Source organism: Enhydra lutris, unplaced genomic scaffold (assembly GCF_002288905.1).
Source record: "Enhydra lutris kenyoni isolate GAN:26980312 unplaced genomic scaffold, ASM228890v2 scaffoldscaffold46, whole genome shotgun sequence".
In the NCBI taxonomy this organism is placed as follows: Eukaryota; Metazoa; Chordata; class Mammalia; order Carnivora; family Mustelidae; genus Enhydra; species Enhydra lutris.
In genome coordinates this window covers 2,730,662-2,745,939 of record NW_019154130.1, presented here as the reverse complement: position 1 = coordinate 2,745,939, position 15,278 = coordinate 2,730,662, and positions in this window count along the sequence as shown.

Genomic DNA, 15,278 nt, shown 5'->3' with positions numbered 1-15,278 from the left:
TAAGAGGGAGAACGAGATGGAAGACAAGACTGGGCAGGAAGCCCTGGGGCTTAATTGATTTGTCTTCTACGAAGGGAAGGCTGTGGGCACAGCGGCTCACCCCCAGATATCAGGGGGAACAGTCATTAAAAGCTTATTGGAATGATGGATCTGGGCCACCCACCTGGAACCAGCTAATAGAGAGGATGAAGTTGGTCCACCACCGGCTCTGTCTGAATCGATTTTGTCACACAGCATCCTTCTGTTTTACTCTGCCAAAAATAATTAACATAGTGTAACAGCCTGAAGTCCAAGAATGTCTGTGCTGGATGCCAGAGCCTGCTGTACAGGGAAGGGAAAGGTAAATTCCTAGATCCTAGGTTCTAGAGCCTGGAAGGCTGGAAAGGCAGTTCTCCAAATATAAGATACATTTCATATGAGCTGTTAGGGGGCATTACCTAACACCTCAAACATCTGGGGGCGTGTGGCAAGCACGTGGAATGCCCTACATGTATCAGCGTGCTTCCCTATGTTTCTTAGCTTTTCTGAAGCCTACTCAGGGCTTGTGATTGTTCTGGGGGGCAAGTGTCCTGTGTCACTTCTGGGAAGAGCAACTTGAAACCTGGATACCTGTCCCAGAGATGCAGCTCTAAGACAGAAACCAGACGCCAAAACCAGGTTGCATGGGGAGTAAACCTTTAAAATGTCAAGCTACTGAGATCCAGAGTGAGCCTTGGTAGCTGGTGCTAAACACCCCAACTGTTCTAGACCGTTCTGGACTGTTCTAGACTGTTCTAGAATGCCTCTTCCCAAGGCTTTTCTCCAACTCTCTCTAACAAATACAGGAATGTCTTTGTTTTTCGTCAACATGACCCAGGAAGAGAATTTCTATGCCTCAACCAGAGGTCACCATAGAGGAATATTAGCAGACTCTAAACTAGTCTTTACATGTGCACAGCGGCGTGCCTTTGCAATCTGATAGAGGGTTGGAACTCTCTGGGCTTGTAGTGATGAATTATGTTCACATGGGCTAAGCAGGTTCCATAAATTCTAAGAAATTTTTACTGACTGGACTGTGAATAGAGCTTGAGCCCCAAGTCTGACATTTCACACAACTTAAATTAAAAATAATGACTCCTTCTTTGACCATTTACCCAATGGGTAGAATAAAACATCAGAACTGAAAGAGCTTTAAAAAATGGCCTTAATGGATCCCTTCAGTTTAAACAAAACACTTACTACATTCCATGGACTGTGATGGACCCTGGGTAATCGGGAATAAATGAGGTCTGTCCCCTTTCCACAAGGAGCTTATATTTTAAGTGAAAAAAAGAGCATAGAAACTGAATAATTAGATGCATACAAGAGACTTATATAAAAGGTTCTCTGGGGCTTGGTGCATGGGTGCTGAGGTCCAGGGAGAGCTCCTCTTTGGAGGTGATGATCTGGTTGGATCCATGTAGGCAAGAAACATGGCAAAAATGATCCAGGGAGAGAGGACTTCATGAATCGGTCTGACAGTGTGGAAGTGCTTGGCATGGAAGTAAGTAACAAAGAACATGAAGCCTGAATATGACAATTACTGTGTGTCTGAGCCTGTTCTCCATTCCTTGTGCCTATGAGCTCTCTCCCTTTGAGCTGGGCATTGCTGGAGGATAAGACAGAGAAACGGCAGCCTGCAAAGTTGGGTGCCTCAACCGGTAAGAAAATCTATTTTACTGAAGATGAGGTGTCTTCGAGGTTAAGTTGTTAATAAATTTGTTTGAAGTGCTTGAAAAGCATTCATGTCTGATACTATATGACGGGATACACTATATTGTTTTAAGTAGATGGTATTATATCAGTGGGTTGAGGGGAAGATATCTTGGTCAGTAACATGTATGAAAACCAAGCAAAGGAAAGAAGAAGCAAGTATGGGAAGGCTACCTTCTTCGGATGACCAAGATTCAACGATCCAAGTATGTACTTGGAATGTAAACCGGTGAGTGAAGATGTTTTGGGTAAAACAGAAGTTGTAAGGAAGCATCTCTCTGGATTGGCCCCCATTAGGAGAACTCCTCTCCTGTCTGTTTGCATCAAAACCAATGTAGATAAACAACAACAAACAAACAAACAAAATAAAACAAAACAAAACCAATGCACATGAAATAATAAAAACGGATGATACCATGACCCCATGTTTGCATGGATGTTGCAGGTTCCTTTGGGGTAAGGACCAGAATGGAGCTTCGGTTGGAGTTGGCCTTGTGAAATCACAGGGTAGTCCAGTCCTAACCAAGTACAGGGACGTATGGGGAGACAGGTCAAGAGGACCTGAATGTTCTCACACAGTCAAGCCCTGGTGGAAGAAGGTACCCCAGGCTCTAGTTCATGTGGCAGCAGCTGTCCTGAGAGAAGGCATCGCAGACTGGGAATGCGTGTGCCCCGCTGGGACTGATACCCTCATTTCAGTATGAAGGATGCTTAGTTGCTCCATGGAGGAAGCGTGATGGTAATCTGATTTTGTCCTTTTCTAGTGCTTTGTGTTTATGAGTCTACTCTTGTTTGTTTGTTTTTTTTTTTCTTATCATTGAGACATGATATATTCACCCCTGCACAAGCAACAAGACTGTAAACAAGAACATCTCTGATCACATGCAGATGGCCCCCATTCTCAAATATTGCTCTTGAGCTTTGGAACGGAAAATGTTGTGTGTTTCAAATCTTGGAACATTTCTAATGAGAGAAAAATCATTGTAAGAAATATTACATCCATATGGTTAAACCTTATATCTGGGATGATATGGAATTTTATGTCTTTTCAAATCTGATATAGAATATAAACCCTTGGTTGGTGCCTTTAATGTGTAAAGAACGCTCCCAAAAACAACAACAAAGAATACAGATAGAAAATTTACCGAAGAAGAAAATAGAATTGAAAAATAAACTTCAACCTTTCCAATCACAAAACACACTAAATATACTAAATATAAAAAAAATTATACTGATAAAGTATTTAATTATATGTGAAATTATATGCACAAAAAGCTTATAGCCTCACATTGAAAGATTGCATTTAGTACAAACTATATATTAATAAAAACCATTGGAAAGATTAACTGACACAGACTTGTTACAGGACACTTTGCAATATGTAGCGAGAGTCTTACAAATGTATAACCTTTAATTTAGCTGTTTTATTATTTTTTTTAATATTAACCATAAGGTTTTAATCACATACTGGGTGTATCTCAGTTCAAATATAATTCCCTTCTCCATTGCTTAAAATGATGAAAATTGGGAAGTAAAATGTCTAAAGATTATGAATGGGTTAAATCCACATGGAGGCTAGAGACTGGAACTCACCAGGGCAACATAGCCTGCAGATGTTTTCTCTTTGTTCAACTCCGTGACTTAAGCAAAAGTTCAATGATTTGCCGATATTGATAAGCAGGCTTTTTTTTAAAAGAACGATTTTTCTTTTTTTCTTCAAAGATTTTTATTTATTTATTTGTTGGAGAGAGAGAGCACAAGCAGAGAAAGCAGCAGAGGGAGAGGGAGAAGCAGCTTCCCACGGAGCAGGGAGCCTGATGCAGGGCTTGATCCCAGGACCCTGGGATCATGACCTGAGCCGAAGGCAGATGCTTAGCTGACTGAGCCATCCAAGTATCCTAAGAGGTAGGCTTTTAAAATAAACCCTGGCATGTTGATATGTCTGGACAGAACAGAACATGACAAAGATTGGCCTCAGTTAAACAATACCTGCCTTCATTAGACCGTCCCAGCCTTTCCCCAGTTCTTCCCGTACCCACCACGCCTTACTGATCTGCACTTAATTATCATTCCCATCCATACCTGTCTGGACCCTGTAAATATTTGAGTTTATGGATTTTGGATTATCTAACTCCTAGTTCATCCATATAATATAATATGAGTCAGCCAAAAGAAAATGATACTGTTGAAATCTGTACTTACGGTAGAAAAAGATACACATGATGTAAGAAAGTGTCGAGAATGTTATAAATCATTATTTACAACATGGTGGTTTTCTTGGCACCAAAATGCATTTTTGCAAGGAACAAAAGACTAGAAAGATCTGCACCAACATTTTAACAGCCTTAGGATGTAGAGCTGTCAATTTTTACCTCCTTTCTTCTGTTTGTGTTTCCCAAGGCTTTTATAATGCTCCCCTCTGCCCTCATCGCCTGCCATCCCTTGGCTCCACTCCATTTGCTCCCTTGGTGCCCCACCCCCCTGCCCTTGGTTCTGCCCTGGAATGATCTGCCCTGAGTCTCCATCTGACTCCTCCTCTGTCCGCTTGCTCTCTGCCCCTCTGATGTCCGGTCTGACTCCAAGGAAGCCAATGGCTAGGGGCAGGGGCTTGGTGACCTGCAGCTGTGCCAGCCCTTTTGGCCATCAGCCCTCTGGGTTCCTGTCAATTCACTGTAACTTGAACATAGTGAAAACTTAATCACAAGCTATTAGACTTGGAAATCTGAAATGCATCATAAGATTCTTCTGTAGGAAATAATGTGTCATTAGCACACAGAGCATGGAAAGAGAGCAAAGGAAGAGATAGACTATTGCTCTCACTGCCCTCCGTGTGCCCATGGCCAACACACACGTTTGGTTGATAAAAATCTTTCTGCGGGAACAACACACCATCCCCGCCCGGCTTGGGGGAGAGTGCACCTCTGTCCCAGGTGTGCGAGCAAGAACAACTTCTCCCTCTCGGGACAGTCCCTGGCTTGACGGTCCATTTCCAATGTCAGGCACGAAGCCTCCCGTCTCCAGTTTTGGAAAAACACAATCCCACCCAGGGCATATAGCCCGGAAAGAAACAACACATGATAGCTCTCTCATTCTCCCATGTCTGGGTCTGTATTCCGATGAGCCTCCAAGCTTAGAAAGCGGAGAGTCTTTTACTGACCCAAATCCATAAGGGACTCAGAAAATGCATTGTCCCGTTGAGGACCACAAGATGAAAAAAATACTAAAATGAAGGAAATGCATTCCTCTGTAAGGAAAGCATTTTTAAATATGGCAGCACCATTTTTGTTTTTGTCTTTTTATTTTTGTTTTGTTGTTTTTTAACCAGAAGATTCCATTTTAATTCAAATCAATAGCCTCTGCCTTCCAAAAACGAATGTGAACACTTGGGTAGGAAAGTGGCAGCCGGCGCCTTTCTGCACTGGCCGGTCCGCTGGGCAGGAATGCATTGTCTCTTAGAACCTTCTTAGAACCAGAGCAGTCCTGTGTTCCGTGTGGGGCTGGACACAGCAGGGGCCCGTCTGTCTGCTCACTCCAGCTTCCCTGCAAACGGGCCTGCCTTTGTTTTCTGCCTCACCGGCTGTCCACAAACACATCTGAGGAATAATTCCAGGGCTTCAAAGAGAGAAGATACTCGTGTTTCATGGTGTGTTCTTGGATCGTCCGCCCGCGGAGAGCAGAAAGTGGGGCCAGGCCCGAGGGCGGCATGCCTGGGCCGAATGAAGATGCCTCACTTTTGTAATTAGAGAAAGATGAAGGGGTGACGGTCTACTCGGGGTCAACTCTTTAGGGGGTGGGGAATAGTGGTTTGATGATGAGTTTCATCCCACAGTTTTCATTTATTCAAAATAAGAGTTGCTGACACACACACATACACACACGCGTGCGTGTGAGCACACACACAGGTATGGCTTCTCTGGAAAATTCGGAATGCTGTGATGCTGAGCCCATGTCTCCATGTGGGAACAAGTGCTAGAGCTGTGTGGGGATCCATGTTCAAGGACACTTGCTGAAGATGGGAAAGCAACTTGACTGAGGGCTGTCACCTGAGGTGGAGGGCCCCTGTGATGGGGTTACAGTCAGGGAGGGATGGGGCCCAGCTTTGAGCACGGCGTGCGTAGGTGGGAAGTGAGAGCCGAGGGCAGGGTCTCAGGGTGGTGGGTGGAAAATGACCCAGAGGAAACATGGGGGTGGAGGGTGGTTCTATCTAAAACCATCATTTTTTTAAAAAGATTTTATTTATTTATTTGAAAGAGAGTGAGTGAGTGAGCGAGAGAGATTGAGCAGGGGAAGGGGCAGAGGGAGAAGGAGAAGCAGACTCCCCACGGAGCTCCATCCTGGGACTCCGGGATCATGACCTGAGCCAAAGGCAGGGCTTCACTAACTGAGCCCTCAGAGGCCCCACAGCTACACCCATGTAAAGGATTCTTGTTGAAGACAGACCAGGTGGTCGGACGTCACCTGGGGGGTGGGGCTGGAGGCTGAGGAACCCGATCAGACCTGGAGGGTGGGGGTGCTGCTTAGGCCGACTTAGCAGGGTGCTCACTGGAAGGAAGTGTACAGAAACAACTCAGAGAAGGTTCTGGGGCCTGAGTAAAGTTTAGTCAAAGAGCCTTTCTCCGTGGCAGCCACATCTTTAGGTGGCATTCATGCTGGGTTCACTGGGGCCCCCATTTGGGTCTGCCATATGATGTACCTTGTCCTTCCACTAAGTGTCATCCACTTGGAGGCTGTGGATGCTTGAATGTGTGACCCTAATAAATTTGAACATTTTATGTTGATTTAATCAGACGGAAGCTGCCTTGGCCCCTCTGGCTAACCTAGTAGTGTTTAAGCTTTGGCAAGCCCATGGTTGATTACCTAAACCTTTCTTGATCTATACATCATGCGTTTGAAGGGGTACAGGATGAGACAGCCCAAAATATGACTCTTTGCCATAAAGATTATTTTGAGTTGAAAGTAATCAAAACCCAGCAGATGTGGGAAAGGCTCTCTGCCTCCCCCAGAACCATCTACTTAACCTTGGAAAGGAGAGCCAGCATCTGGAAGACAAGTCTTCACGAGGCCCCCGACCCCATAACAGAAGGACCTCATCTGCATAATAGAATTCCCTTGTTTGTCCGACATCTACCTCCACCTTCTTGCCAGTCAGATTTCTCCCCTTTGCATCCTCAGACACCCTACCTTTCTCCTCAGTTCACAGACGCTTCCCATTGCCTCATTGTCTTGGGACTTTCCAGCGTACGTGGATTCCTCATAGGAGTGTCTATTAAATTTGATTTTCTCCTGTTACATCTGTGTCTCATGCCCATCTGAATCCAAGTCCAGATTAGAAGGACCACAGGGCAGAGGAAAGTCTTCCTTCCCGACACATTCTTCTTCTTTTCAATAAGTTTGATTTTTACATAATCTTTACACTCTGCACTCAATGTGGGGCTTTGTTGAAAGACAACCCAGGAGGGCCAGCTGCTCACTCTTAGAGAAGGAGCAGAAGGTCGGGGGTGGGAAGGTTCAGGATCTGCAGAGCTGGAAGCCCAGGGAGGAGCCAACCAAAATGGAGACCCAGGCTGCCCATTCCGAGCCCAAGTCAAGTGAGCCCTCCATGTGCTGATGCGCAGGGAGATTTTCTTCTTATGGGAAGGATGGTTTAGGGGGCTGGCTCCATGTTTCCCCCTAACTGTGCAGAGTGCAAGGCTGGTCACGTGGTTAGACCAAGTTTTGCCCGTGTGCGGAGGAACTATAATTTACTTTCTCCCGTCCCCCTTTTCATCAAGGAAAACCCATTTTCACATCCGTTCTGCTAATTGACATGCCAATAAATCTTCCAAGAAATATCTGTTTCTGTACGTGATATACTAGCTAGCAAGGCACAGGCAGAGTTGACAGGGATTCGTAGAAACTTCTGGAATGTGATCTTTCTAATTAGGTGTTAGCTAATCATTGCCGGAAGTGCGAGTATCTGATTAACTGGTAGCCTTAGGACATAGATGAAAACAAATTACTTTCATGTTACATTGTCAGGGCTAAACAAGAAAGGAAACTCAAGAAAACCCAACAGGGGTTTAGCAGGATTTCTTCAGATGTTTTAAATTCACCCTCGAATTGCAACGACACCTGTTCCATTTCCCTTGAGGGTAGGTAAACGGGAATCCTTGCATAGCTGTAATGTTCCTGATGGTCTCAGAAAGAGTGGACTGTCTCCCATGAATGCAACCAAGAATTTTACTCTCGCAAATTCCGGAAGGAGCTTAACACCTCAACCGCCATCTTCCCCTGGGTTATGCACCCATGGAAATTGCCAGCCACTCTGTGAACTGATAACAAATTGAGCCATTCCAATTCTTCTGCATATTGAGTACTGGTGGGACGTCATTCTCTACCATGGGTAAAAGTGGTTCAATGAAAGGTGGGATATACGGAGAAGGGGAAGCCTTTCAAGGGCTGGCAGTAGGAACAGAGAACCATCCAGCATCAGCCAACACAGACAGTAGACACTGCGGTGTTGGTGTCCCAGCTCACTTCTTCAGCTACAGCATCAAATTCCATTTGGAGTCAGCTAGCCTTGTACACGGGAATTTTAATGAGGCTTTCTTTCTGGCCAGTTAGAGCATCAAACGTCCACCTCCTTTCCTGTTGCAGTGTCTGGTTCCCAGGGAGGCACATGGCTGGGACTGGGTCAGTCGTTATCCCCAGCCCTGGACGCCATGGCCGCCGTCTGAGGCTGGGGCTTGTGAAGCTGATTATTAGAAAAAGTGTGAGTTCTGGGACTCTTGAGAAGTTATCTGAGAAGATCAGGATATTTTTTCTCACAGTACCACCAAACATGTGACCCATTAAAGCCCAAGGCAGTGGTTGAACCTGAAAATAAAGCCAGCGTTACCGAAGACACGGTGGACGAGAAGGGAGCACCCTGACGCAGTGTTTGACGCTCTTAATCTAGTCACGGAGTCCGATCGACTCTTGGACTTTTGGGTCCTATGCAGCCCTTTTGTTGAAACGGATTTGTGTGGGGTTTCCATAAACTTGCACCCAAAAGAGCATCATCACTTCTTTAAATTCTCACTGAACCCACCACGGTGTCCACCCATGAATGGGAAGGAGCACAAGAGAGGCAGCCCCCTGCAGGCCGGTGGGGCACCCATCTCTGGGGGGCGGTGGTCCCAGGCAGGGCACTGGAATGACAGGCAGGAATAAGCAGTGAGTGGTCAGTCTTTAGTCTTTAGTGGTCAGGCGGACCTGGCCCTGGACAGCAAGACAGAGCAAAATCCAGATGCAGACAGCCAATCATCACAGCGGTCCCCAAACAGGGAACTCAATACCAAGAAACAGCTTTCCTATGAGGACCACTGAGAGCCAGCCTCCTTCATCCATCCCCAGGACTGCTGGGTCACGGGACATTGACTTTGATCTGCAGCCCCCACACTCCCACGATGGTTAGACCAAAAGGGCAGGAGAACATTGCAGGACCAGAATAAAATGGGGGAGATTACAGCCTTAAGATTCAGAAGAAGAGATATTCTGATAAAGACGTTTCCTTTGGTCTAAAGTATCTTGGCCCTGACTTTGTGCCCACAAAGAAGGCTGGTCCTGTGGGCAGGAGCAAAAGAGCTCTCTAACTCTTGTCACTGAGGCCCCTGAGTAGACGGGCTGGAAATGTTGTCTCTGACCCTCGTCCATTTTAGGAACTGGGAGAATAAAGGAGAGGAACCTGGGAAAACAGAAGAAAGCTGGAAACAGCAAGTGGAGGGAGGGGCCCTCAATTTCTCTGGCTTCTCCCTATATGAATAAAGCCAAGGGTGGCGACAGATGTACCCTTCCCTCTGTGTAGCCCGTAGTCTCACCCCCACCCCTCTCATGGCCTCCTTTCCACCAGCAAATACCCAGTCCTGAAGGGTTCGTAAACTCCATGAACCGGTTCTCCTGAGTGCATGCGGTGCCGTCTGCCAAGCAGCTAAGAGGAGGAAGGGAGGAGGCTGTGTCCTGAAGGTGAACAGATCTGGGCAAACACAGAAATGAAGCTGGGCTACACAGCATATCTGCTGTGATGCTGGTTTAGAAATCTAATCAGAGGACAGTCTCCATGGACAGAATTTTTGCAGTTATGCACGCTCCCCCCCCGCCCACCGAATTGTGCCTCTTATTCTAGAGTAGAAATGAGATTTTTCTTGGTGCTCTGAAGGCCAAGGGGGCTTCTGTACCTTAGGACTATCATTAATGTCAACGGCAGAGAGTGATTTATTATTAAAGCCGCATAAATATTTAACACTTGGATGCCAGACCCCGCGGCTGCGTTGATGCTCTTAGAGATTTTTGCTCCTTTGCCATCATGGTGAAAATTAAACAAACATCTTAAACGAGCCTCTAAAATTAAACCTGCCCCAAATATAAATAATTCACATTAAAATGAGTGGATTCCAGAGGTTAATGTCTGGTGGTGAAGGCGGTTTCTTCCAGCCTAGTGTACTCCCTGTCCTCATTTCCTTTCCTCTTCCTCTGCTCTGCGGGGCAGGGATCAGGCCTCATCCTAAGAAGCCACTGTGTCTCACAGGTATGTTCATCTTTAAGGTGTGAAGCCTCATCTAAGTCCCTAGGAGTTGCTTTTTACCCCAGAGGCAGACCACCCATCAGCTCAGGTCATGATCTCCAGGTCCCGGGATCGAGCCCCACCCCTCCTGCTTATGGTCTCTCTCTCTCAAATGAATAAATAAAAAAAAAATATTTTTTTTAAAGAAAGAAAACAGCAAGATTTCTTTCTTTAAAGAAGAAAAAATAAGTTCCTGATAAAGATTGATGCCCAGTGAATGTTGGTTGGTATCAACTATCTGCATGCCTTATGTTTTAAAAGATTGTATGTATTTCTTTGAGAAAGAGATTGAAAGAGAGAGAGAGAGAGAGTGCGTGCATGCCCAGGGTGGGGGGGTGGTCAGAGAGAGTGGGGGTCCTAAGCAGACTCTGCGCTTACCGTGGAGCCCAGCGCAGGGCTCAATGTCACGACCCTGAGATCATGACCTGAGCCGAAACCGAGAACTGGATGTTTAACCGACAGCACCCCCCAGACGCCCCTTGTGTGTGTGCTTTAAAAAAACATCCATTTCTGGTAAGAAAGCAGAACTCATCACTTCCCTGGAATTATGGCTGGGAATTCATTTCCCCATCGAAGAATATGGAGTTCAAAGCAAAAGTATGGCAATGTCGATACAAAAACGGTGATTCCCGTCACCTCACTGGGCATTTGAGGAGTTGAGAACACAGGTGCCAAGTTTCACGGTGTCAGCGGGGAACCCACATATTCTAAAAGCACCAGCGTGTGAAATGTTTGTTTCCTACACCGGCTTTAAAGCCGTCATGCCTCCTCAACCAGATTTCTGAGTATCCCGGGTTTCCACACATGTGATTTTTTTCGAGAGGTGGAGTCATGCCGTCGTTAAGGGATGTTCCCGATGTGTCACTGACTGAGAGGCTGTGGAGGAGCTAGAAACCCTCTCAAGTCTCCACTTCTGGCCGGTCATGTGGGAAGAGGATCAACGCCTGTCCCGCCAGGTGCACCATGCACAGCCCTTAGTGCAGAATGTGACCCCTGGTAAGAGTCCAGAATGAGGAACCCGCGTTACCGTGGTGCTGGCCTGGGGAACCAGCCCTCCCCAAGCCCCACACATACCCTGAGCAGGATTCAGTCCCCAGGTCATGGAGCCCGTCGGTTTCAAGACCCCTTCATTGTAGACTAAGGGCTGTCTCTTCATTAGGCATGAGGCGAGGACATTGCCACCATGCCCAACCCTCTCTCTCCCTGGTACCTTGCCACTCCCAGGCAATTCAAGTCCTTTCCAAAAAGCGTTTTCCTTGCTCACTGCTCTTGACCCTGTGTGTTCAGGAAACGGGCAAGAGACTTCAAGCATCACAGAACCAGTTGTCAGAAAGTTTGTGCCTCGTTTTGGAATTCTTGATGGTTTTAAGCAAAATTCCAATGATAGCATCCTGTCTCACAAGTTTCTAGGGCATGATAAGGTACTTAAAACACAAGCTTTAATACTTAGAATAAAAAAGAATGGCTTGAGTGCCCAAGTATCTGTATACAACTTTGGCTTTTGTTGAATTTTTGTTCTGGTTCAGCGGCTCTGGATTCTTCAAGGAGCATAATTACTACTTAAAACCATTATAGATGCAAAAACATGCTAACTGTATAACTTATGGCTAGTTTAAAGGCTTTCCAAGAGTAGTTTTGACCACAAATAATTTCCTTCTTCTGTGCCGATTGTAAAGAGGAAAATTTGTCTGTTGTATAGGATTCCATGTTGCTGGAATGTACAAAAAATTCTCTGAAAGTATCCTGAAGTAAATGAGACACCGTCCCTGCTCTCAAATGGATTTTAGTCTGGTAGAAGAGAATAAAAAACCCACAGATAACTGATGATTTGAAACATCATAATAGTAATTATGAAAATTCATGTCTAATAAGTTCTGATTCTATGTAAAACAATGTTGTAATTTTTTATTAAAAATTAAATCCTCAGGACAACACTATCAGGTAAGTGCCCTTATGATTTCAATATTACAGACACACGGGGTACAGCACCGAGGGGTGAAGACCTTGCCAAAAGTCATGCAGGAAGTGAAGAGAACCAGAGCTGAAACCCAGACAAGTCAGCTCTATAAGCAAATGTTGATGGTGTAGGTACCAAGGAAGCACTCAAAAGACCGTACTAACTTCCCAGATCAAGGGCGTCTACGGAATAACGATGCTGGGAAACGTGGAAACATAAGGGCAAAGGTGGGAAGTGGCAGGGAGTTAATTTAGGTGGGATTCGGAGAGCAAGTGTAGGGAAACTCAACTCCCTCATTCCCAGGCCTTTGCTGAGCACCTGGTATGTGTCATGTGATCTTTTAGGGTCGGGAGTGATGAGGCAGAGCAGGATGGAGGTGGGGTCCTCGTCTTCCTTCTTGGGACTTACACTCTTGGGGGAGAGTCAGATGACACACAAGTCATCCAGAGGATAGCAAGTAGTGATGAGTGTTTGGAGAACCACAGACAGAAGCTCTGAGTACATTCTGGGTGCAGGAATTCCTGCTGAGCTAAGCCCTCCCCACCCTGTCAGGCCCTACCCATGGCTGCTCACAGTCACTGGAATACCTTCATTTCTTAGCTAAATTGTCACCTGTTCAGAGACGTCTTGTCGGACGGCCCTAGCATTTCTTGGCACTTGGTGGACAGAGAGGGCCAGCGAGGCTGGATGGACTGGGGGAGGGAAAAACAGAGAGAGGAAAAGCGGATGCCGTCAAAGAGGGCCTGGCTGGGAGGAGGGAGGAGTCTAGATTTCATTCTAAGACACATGGGAGGATGCCGGAGTGTTTCGAGCAGGACAGTGGCATCCTGTGATCTGTGCTTTTACTCCATCCCTTGGCCTACCCTGGGGAGAAGGGATCATGGGGCTGTGCAGAGACAGAGAAACAGAGGTGTAGACATCACTCTCTGTCTCCCTCTAGAAACAGACAAGTAGGTTAACAGGTGGGGGCTTCCAAATACAGGCTGAGGGATGTGACCTTCATTCAAGTGGCGACAAGTATGCTTTTTAAGCTTGGCTTCTACCGCCCTTCTGGGATGGATGACCGCCGGGGGCCACTGCCGTGGGTGTGAGTGAAACCCCGACACCCAGTCATGTGAATCAGCTCGGTGGGATCTAAGCGTGGATCTCCGCACCGAAGAATTCTGGGCCACGTTTCTAATTCTTCAGCCATCATCAATTTCACTGCTAGTCTACGTCCTCCAAGGTACAAGATATGCCCAGAAGCTAATTTTCAAAGTGATGAACTTAATATCCTTACTAGTTTCATGGCCAAATCTCATTTGGAAAGATGCTTTGTGTGGTTCCAAAAGGGCTTGTTTGTTTGTTTGTTTTGGGCTCTGCCCCCCTTTTGAGGCCACAGTAGGATTTCTAGAGTGGAAGTCCAAAGAAGCCTGTATGGATGGTAGATAACAGATTCAGAGACAGATGTAGATAAGATATAAGGTAGGGATCTATGCAGTTATAGATATGGGCTATATGAAGATGGAGAATAAATACAGAATCCCATGTACAAGTGTGGATCTAGAATAAAGATATGTGGAATACGTATGGAGAGCTGTGAACATGATAGAGGAGACAGGTGCAGACAGATGAATGAAATCGGCCCAAATCTAGAGTACAGCATGGATGTGGAATTTTCCTGCTTATTAGTCTAGCCATTCTCCTGCCACTATCTGTGCCATCAGAGCAACGTTAGCGCCGTGGGTCTGGAAATAAGCCGGACAAAACTAGAAAAACAGTAAAGTCCCAGTGACATCACCCATTGCCAAAAGATTCTCCACGGAAGAAGAAAAATCCCCAAAAAGGAAACTGTGTTTGGCCTTAAACTCGCTTTGTAGATGAGCCTGAAAGATTCTAAAACCTCATCAACCCAGTCTGAGAAAGATCCTCAGGGATCTTTCGTGGCCGCTGGCCTTGAGTGCCTTTTCTGGGCCACCTACGTCATCTCAGGAACTGATTTCCCTGTTGGAGGGCTATCCTGCCTGAATTCACGCCGCAGCCCGCTGGGGATTCCTCACGTTGGCATAAGAGCCCCTCGGACTGTCTCCTTCAGAAAGAGGAGCCCGCGGCCCTTTCAAGAAAGACCATTTATTTAAGGGTTGTTGGCATTTAACACCATATCCTCCTGTGAACCTGTTCCCATGGGTGTTCTCCTAAGGGCGGGCTGTCACTTGCTTGAAGCGCTTGAAAAGTACTAGCAGGAAACATACGTATTTCTAGCAGGTGCTCAAATGTCAAGCCCCGAGGCCGCGTGTCATCGAGCTACAGAATCACGCTCAGTCAGAATAGATCGTGGCTCGCTGGAGAAATTATTGCATCACTAACCAGTCCTCCCAGTTTCCCTCGTGGGTGACTTCACCGGGTTCCAAACTGCAGAAACTAGGGCATGCCATTCGACAGAGAACCTGGGGACTGGCAGGCGCTAAACTTCTCTTTGGGGCTTTATTTTTCTTTGCCTGTTGGCCATTTCATGATGTCTGCCATATTTACCTTCATTTATTTTATTTCCTCCAGACTTTATTTTCTCGTGGCAATTTTAGGTCCACGGCAACCTTGGAGGAAGGACCAGAGATTTCCTCTCTGGTCCCTGTCCCCACACATGCACGGGTCCCCTGTGGTCAGTGCCCCCCACCCACCCCCTGAGATGGATCATTTGTTACAGCTGTTGAGCCCACGGTGACTCACCATCAGCCCGGACTCTGTAAGTTGACATTAGGATTCACTCCTGGTGTTACCCCTTCTGTGGGTTTGGGCAAATGTATCATGACATGAATCCATCATTGTAGAGTGATTCAGAGTGGTTTTACTTCCCTAAAAATCCTTTTTTTTTTTTTTTTTCTATTTGTTCCCTCTTTCCTAACCCCTGGCAACCACCCATCCTTTCATGGTCTCCACAGCTCTGCCTTTTCTGGAATGTCATAGACCTAGAACCCCACAGTATTTAACCTCCTCAGATTGGCTTCTTGCACTTAGTAACATACATTTAAG